This window comes from Pseudophryne corroboree, chromosome 2, assembly GCF_028390025.1.
Source record: "Pseudophryne corroboree isolate aPseCor3 chromosome 2, aPseCor3.hap2, whole genome shotgun sequence".
NCBI classification, from domain to species: Eukaryota; Metazoa; Chordata; class Amphibia; order Anura; family Myobatrachidae; genus Pseudophryne; species Pseudophryne corroboree.
Window position 1 is genome coordinate 352,563,337 of NC_086445.1, and position 6,637 is coordinate 352,569,973.

Genomic DNA, 6,637 nt, shown 5'->3' on the forward strand with positions numbered 1-6,637 from the left:
TACCTGTTATAGCAGTAAGTCCTTCAGCTGATAGCCTCTTTCATGTGGCTGCTTGTGGCTGCTTTTCAAGTGGCCGGCTGCCGGGAGCTTTGGCTCTACTGTTCAATGTTCAGTGGTAGTTGGCTGCATCCCGCTCCCTTCACTCACGCGGTGGTGTTTTCACCTCACACCGCCGCGCTCCCCATCTCTCCTACTGCTCTCTGCAGCGACTCTGCAGCGCGGTGGTGATGCTCTCCCTCCTGCTGGGTGTCTGCCTGGAAGCCGCGGCCTCCGCCTGGTGTGCGCTCGCGCCAGACGCGTCTCACCCTTCCTCTTCACACACGCATACCTCCCAACATGACCCTCTCCAGGAGGGAGGGAATGCTCTGCTCCTGGACTTCCCTCTTACTGTATGATTGCCATCACCTGTGCTGAAACACCTTTCTTATCCATTAACCTGTTCAGCACAGGTGCCGGTAATCATACATTTCTAGAAAAGTCCAGAAGCAGAGCATTGTGTCCCTCCTGGAGAGGGTCATTTTGGGAGGTATGCACACGGCTGTGCTCTCCTCACTCCCTGCACCACGCCGCACACTGCTCAAAACCTCGGGTCCCATTACTCTCCTCCTCCTGGCGTGTTCCTCCTCTCTGCCAATCACACACCTTCCTGGGCTTCACGCTCTCAGGAAAACCTACAGACTGCCCTGGGTCCTAATGCCCCAAAGCTCTTCACTCTCTCCAGGCCATTGCTGGGCAACCAGGTAAGGGATTTAACCCTTACAGTGTCTCTTCTAATAAAAGCCTCTTCGGCAGCATTAACTAGTGTGCAGCAGGGTACCCCAGACATGGGTACCACATGTACATTTGAGACAAAATAATAAAATGTTGTAGCATTTTGAGGATGAGGATGATGGGTACTAGTACTGCAATAAGTTATCCTCAGATGTCTGATGGGAATAAACTTACAGTATTCTTTAATTTTTTTAAAAAAGGTGCTACATTACCACACTACTAAGTACATTGTACAAGTAGCAATGCTTGTGCTAGTGCTAACAAAGAAAACTAATGCATCAGCATCCACATCTAACATAATCACAATTATCAAAAAAAGCAATGGCAGGCAAATATTTGTGAGTTGAAGAAAATTAAAATAAATCTGTTTTATTAGATTTTGGTGACAATTTCTCATAAAATGTAATTTGACAACCCTATATTCTGAAAGTCTTTGCAAAGGTGTGTCAAGTGAGCGGGATAGTATCAGGATCCCTGGGCTTGGGATGCCAGTAGTCAGAATACCGATAGTGGCATCCTGACGCTCAGAATCCTGACACCTAAGTGGTAAGTATACTATCTCTAATCCCTAACCTCCATAGCCCTCCATCCCCACAGCCTGACCTTAACCCTCCCTGAGTGGTACCTAACCCTACTTCCCCTAGTACTGTAGCACTACAACTAACAATACAGTCAATTGAAATCAGCATAATCTTCCACCTGTAATTAGCATTGGTCTAGGTCAGGGGTTCTCAAACTCGGTCCTCAGGACCCCACACAGTGCATGTTTTGCAGGTACAGTAACTCAGCAGGTGCACAGGTGTATTCATTATTCACTGACACATTTTAAAAGATCCACAGGTGGAGCTAATTATTTCACTGGTGATTTTGTGAGGAGACCTGCAAAACATGCACCGTGTGGGGTCCTGAGGACCGAGTTTGAGAACCTGTGGTCTAGGTCATAGGTCTGCAAACTCACTCCTTACTACCCCACACAGTGCATGCTTTGCAGGTCTCCTCACAGAATCACAAGAGAAATAATTAACTCCACCTGCGGACCGTTTAAAATGTGTCTGTAAGTAATTAATACACCTGTGCACCTGCTGGGTTACCTGCAAAACATGCACTGTGTGGGGTAATGAGGACCGAGTTTGCAGACCTATGGTCTAGGTCAGTGGTAGCCAACCCTGGTCCTTGAGAGCTACTAACAGCTCAAGTTTTCCAGCTCACCTAGCTGGTGCACAGGTGCAGTCATTACTCACTGACACATTTTAAAAGATCCACAGATGGAGCTAAATACTTAACTTGTGATTCTGTGAGGAGACCTGGAAAACGTTAACTGTTGGTAGCTCTCGAGGACCAGGGTTGGCTACCCCTGGTCTAGGTTGTCTAAAGAAACCAAAACAATGAATGAGTGGAGTCAGGAGGCAGTGAGTTTACGGAGAAGGTGTGGAGTGTAGCTGGTATGTAAGAGAAGTATGTAATTGTAAGCAAAAAAAAGCAAAGAGTCTGGCACTGTGCCAGAGTCTTTGCTCTGTAGTGGCCAGCGTCATCGTCCCAAATATCACTGGGAAGATGCTGGCCGGGTAGGAGGGACCGACATCAAGACAACATAAGGCAGGAAGTGGCAGTCCTCCCCCACGCCACCCCTTCCCCCCTGTGTTTAACGACACTCCCTTTGTGGAGTGTGCTGCCCCACAATTATTTTATATTAATATATTTTAATATTAAGATGTATTTACACACACTTTATTAGGCCACTCCCCAACCCCCCTTTTCCGCGGCATGGAGTGGCTGTCTACGCCCCTGATTGTAAGTTCTCAGTCATCATCACTTTGTAACACTTCCATTGGAAATCCCAACCTAGCCATGGCTATCACTGACAAACCTCAGTGCTAGATGTATTAAGCAAAGGGAAAAAGACAAAAGAGCATTTATGGCGTCTATTTACTAAGCCTTGGATGGAGATAAAGTGGACGGAGATAAAGTACCAGCCAATCAGCTCCCAACTACCATGTCACAGGCTGTGTTTGAAAAATGGCAGTTACTGTAGGAGCTGATTGGCTGTTACTTTATTTCCGTTGACTTTATCTCCATCCAAGGCTTAGTAAATAGACCCCTATATTTGATAATAAAGTCTCATTTGTCTCCAATATAACTTACTGCTTGTCTTAGTTGTGTTTATTGCTCAAACAATTGTATACCTTGCCATGGCTGTTTCTAACAATTTGTCACCGAGTGCGAACACAAAAAAAGTGCACCCCCCATAGTTATGGGTGGAAAGGGTCATGGTCTAGCAGAAAAGGGGTATGGCCTTGCTGATATTGGCGTGATCTTGCAGGAAAATACAACCTTACAGCATATTATACTTCATACAGTAATGCTCCTAGCACTATATTATGCCCCACACAGTAATGCCCCTAGCACCAAATTATGCCCCACATAGTAATGCCCCTCTTACCTTATTATGCCCCACATGGTAATGCCCCTTGCACCATATTTAGACCCAACAGTAATGCCCATTGCACCTTATTATGTCCCACACAGTAATGCTCCTAGCACCATGCCTTGCTTAGTTATAATGCCCTTTAAAATTGGCACTGTACCTGCTCATTGTCAAGGGGTTGTGCCATGCTGCTAGCCTGCTCCCTCTGCTGCTGCCACTGCTGCTGCCACTGCTCTGACGTTTTTTGCCTCCTACCTCCAACCCGGGCTCCGTCTATTAAATGTCACCCCAAAAATGGCCACCTCCTCCTGTAGCATCCTTAAAAACTGTCCTCTCTCAGCCATTTTGGGAGGGATGTTTTCACAGTATTCTATGTGACTGGCCAAACCACATAGAATACTGCAGCAGTGTGCACGCAATGGCCGCAGGCCGATGTCCGGCCCTTGAAACGGCGCTGTACCTTGCATACTTTATTTGTCCATCTCTTATTTTTTCTGCACTATTTTGAGCAATATTAATCATCATTTCATTTCTAATTTTTCTTCTGCATACCTGCACACTGGGGGTCATTCCGAGTTGATCGCTCGTTAGCAGTTTTTAGCAGCCGTGCAAACGCATTGTCGCTGCTCACTGGGGAGTGTATTTTTTTGCTTTGCAGAAGTGTGAACGCTTGTGCAGCACAGCGCCTGCAAAATCTTTTTGTGCAAAACAAGACCAGCCCTGTAGTTACTCTTCGTGTGCGTTGATTCTAACAATGGAGGGACGGCTTTTTACGTCACACACCCGGCCAGCAAACGCCCAGCCACGCCTGTGTTTTTTCAGCCATGCCTGCGTTTTGCCAAACACTCCCTAAAAATGGTCAGTCGCCACCCAGAAACGCCAACTTCATGTCAATCTCCTTGCGATCGGCTGTGCGTTTGGAATCGTCGCTAGAACCAGTGCAAAACAACAAAGGACTTTGTACCCGTACGGCGCGCGTGCACATTGCAGTGCACTGCATACGCATGCGCAGATTAGCCATTTTTCTCACTGATCGCTACGCAGCGAACAACGGCAGCTAGCGATTAACTTGGAATGACCCCCACTGTCTACAACATCTACCTGTTTTATCACCAATATTTATGTGCTGAATTGTTGCTTAATATTATAACTTTCTCTTGCTGCTTGAAATGTAAATCTCTCAATTTGTCTCTGAGACTACTATTTGCAACCATCTCCCAGTCTGCCTCTAAAATAAACCTACTGCTTTCCAGTAGTCATCTCACAATTGGTACATACTGATTTCAATTACTGTAGTAGTAACCGTATTTCTCTAACGTCCTAGAGGATACTGGAACTCCGTAAGGACCATGGGGAATAGACGGGCTCTGCAGGAGACATGGGCACTTTAAGAAAGACTTTAGACTCTGGGTGTGCACTGGCTCCTCCCTCTATGCCCCTCCTCCTGACCTCAGTTTTTAGACTGTGCCCAGAAGAGATGGGTGCACTGCAGGGAGCTCTCCTGAGTTTCCTGCTAAGAAAACATATTTGTTAGGTTTTTTCTTATTTTCAGGGAGCACTGCTGGCAACAGACTTCCTGCATCGAGGGACTGAGGAGAGAGGAGCAGACCTACTTAAATGATAGGCTCTGCTTCTCGGCTACTGGACACCATTAGCTCCAGAGGGAGTGGAACACAGGTTCGTCCTGGGCGTTCATCCCAGAGCCGCGCCGCTGTTCTCCTCACAGAGCCGGAAGAAAAGAAGAAAGAATACTCTGAGGCGGCAGAAGCCTTTCGGGTGCTTCACTGAGGTAACGCACAGCACTGCAGCTGTGCGCCATTGCTCCCATACACCTCACACACTCCGGTCACTGTAAGGGTGCAGGGCGCAGGGGGCTTCTCCCTCAGCACTCACCAGCGCCATTTTCTCTCCACAGCACCGCTGAGAGGAAGCTCCCTGGACTCTCCCCTGCTTGACACACGGTGAAAGAGGGTTTTAAAGTAGAGGGGGGGCACATAATTGGCGATTATACATTACAGCAGCGCTACTGGGTAAACATTCTGTGTTTTTCTCCGGGGTCATATAGCACTGGGGTGTGTGCTGGCATACTCTCTCTCTGTCTCTCCAAAGGGCCTAAAGGGGAACCTGTCTTCAGAAAAGAGTTTCCCTGTGTGTGTGGAGTGTGTCGGTACGCGTGTGTCGACATGTTTGACGATGAAGGCTCGCCTAAGGAGAAGGGGGAGTGCATGAATGTCAGGTCGCCGTCGGCAACACCGACACCGGACTGGATGGATATATGGAATGTCTTGAATGCTAATGTAAATTTATTGCATAAGAGATTAGACAAGACTGAGGCTAGGGATCAGTCAGGTAGTCAGACCATGCCTGTCCCAGTGGCATCGGGACCTTCTGGGTCTCAGAAACGCACATTATCCCAGATCACTGACACAGATACCGACACAGATTCAGATTCCAGTGTCGACTATGAGGATGCAAAATTACAGCCAAAAGTGGCTAAAGGTATTCGTTACATGATCATTGCTATTAAAGAGGTTTTGCATATTACTGAAGAACCCCCTGTCCCTGACACGAGGGTACACATGTATAAAGAGAAAAAGCCTGAGATCACCTTTCCGTCCTCATTTGAGCTAAGCGAATTGTGCGAAAAGGCTTGGGAATCTCCAGACAGGAGACTACAAGTTCCCAAAAGGATTCTTATGGCGTATCCCTTCCCACAAAAGGACAGGATACGATGGGAATCTTCACCTAAAGTAGACAAGGCGTTGACACGCTTATCCAAGAAGGTGGCACTGCCTTCCCAGGATACTGCTACCCTCAAGGATCCTGCGGATTGTAAGCAGGAAGTTACCATGAAGTACATTTACACACATTCTGGTACTATTGTTAGGCCGGCTATGGCATCGGCCTGGTTTTGTAGTGCTGTCGCAGCATGGACAGATTCCTTGTCTACGGATATTGAGACCCTAGATAAGGATACCATTCTTATGACCCTAGAGCATATCAAGGATGCTGCGTTATATATGAGGGATGCTCAAAGAGACATTTGTTTACTAAGCTCCAGAATAAATGCTATGTCTATTTCTGCTAGGCGACTCTTGTGGACCCGACAGTGGACAGGGGATGCCGACTCAAAGCACCATATGGAGTCGTTGCCTTACAAGGGGCAGGAGTTGTTTGGAGAAGGCCTCTCGGACCTTGTCTCTACTGCTACGGCTGGTAAATTTAATTTTTTACCTTATGTTCCCCCACAACATACTAAGAAGGCACCTCATTATCAAATGCAGTCCTTTCGTTCAAATAAAAGCAAAAAGGTACGGGGATCGTCCTTTCTTGCCAGAGGTAAAGGCAAGGGAAAAAAGCTGCACACAGCTAGTTCCCAGGAGCAGAAGTCCTCCCCTACATCTGCAAAATCCACCGCATGATGCTGGGGCTTCCCTGGGG

The 6,637-nt window shown here is 47.3% G+C and overlaps 1 long non-coding RNA gene across 1 annotated transcript in view; it reads right to left on the reverse strand.

Moving 5' to 3' along the window:
* LOC135050804 (uncharacterized) overlaps positions 1-1,537 on the reverse strand; it is an 85,888-nt gene extending 84,351 nt beyond the window's left edge. The window contains exon 1 of the long non-coding RNA XR_010241831.1: positions 1,471-1,537. This is a non-coding gene — a long non-coding RNA (uncharacterized LOC135050804). The remainder of the gene's footprint in view (positions 1-1,470) is intronic.
* Between the last annotated feature and the right edge of the window lie 5,100 nt (positions 1,538-6,637).